This window comes from Tachypleus tridentatus, chromosome 3 (assembly GCF_004210375.1).
Source record: "Tachypleus tridentatus isolate NWPU-2018 chromosome 3, ASM421037v1, whole genome shotgun sequence".
Lineage (NCBI taxonomy): Eukaryota > Metazoa > Arthropoda > Merostomata > Xiphosura > Limulidae > Tachypleus > Tachypleus tridentatus.
In genome coordinates, this window is record NC_134827.1 from 76,687,983 (window position 1) to 76,689,104 (window position 1,122).

The window sequence follows — 1,122 nt, forward strand, 5'->3', positions numbered from 1 at the left end:
CCAAATGAACCCCCCACACACACAATAGATGTATCCTCCACTAGACTAAATATTCGATAAATTTCCTGTTGTATAACTTGAACGGAGTTTAGTGACAATTCATAGAATTAAACAGATTCATTGTCAATTAGAAAGATCATTTTGTTTATTAATATAATAGCAGCATTAATTTTAATTATGTATATAAGGGTGAAGAATGATACAATATTTCATTAAAAACGTCATCACATTAACGACCAGTAAGTTGTCAGTAAGTAGTTTTTGTCCTTTATCGTTTAAATTCTTCAACATTACACAGGTTATTTCATTAGATAATTTTGCTCTTCGATGGCTCAACAGTAAGTTCTCACAGTTTACAACGCTAAAATTTATGGTTTGATACACGTTGCTGGCACAACACAGATGGCCCTTTATACAGTTTGGTGCTCCGTAACAAATAACTAAGTAGACCATATTTCATTTTCTCAAACATTTTTGGAAAATTTAAACAACCGAAGTTTGTGCCCTTTCATTTGACCGGGGGGGGGGAGAGACAGTTTAGGTAGACGATGTTTGTGTTTGGTGAATCCATGTCGACTTGTACATATGATATACTTAATTATGTCCCTCCTTCTCTCGTTACGTCAGCATAAACATTTAGATCAAACCACAGGCCGCGAGTAAAATTACCAAGGAACGCTTCCCTTCGGAAAACGCATGTTACCTCTCATTTATAACACAATTAGACGGTTTTAAAGTTTTTGTCAGACCGTTAAAGAACTTAGTCTAACTGTTCTATAATTTCCAGGACAACACTTTTCACCTCCATTATAAATAGGAGTAACATTAACGACTCAGACTGTCAATGATGTATCTAATCTCTGACTTTTAACCCCCCGGAGAGAACTACCACCAAGTTTATTGTTTTTTTTTATCCCTCAATCGAAGCTGTTACTTATTACTAAGGGGTTAATATCGACATGATTCGATTGGTTCAGTTACTTCTCACCAGAGGTAATATCGACATGATTCGATCGGTTCAGTTACTTGTCACCAAGGCATGATTCGGGTCAGTTCCTGTAGCATGTTCAGGGTCAGAAATCTGTATCCTATCTTTTAGAAATCAACAAAATAAAATATTTA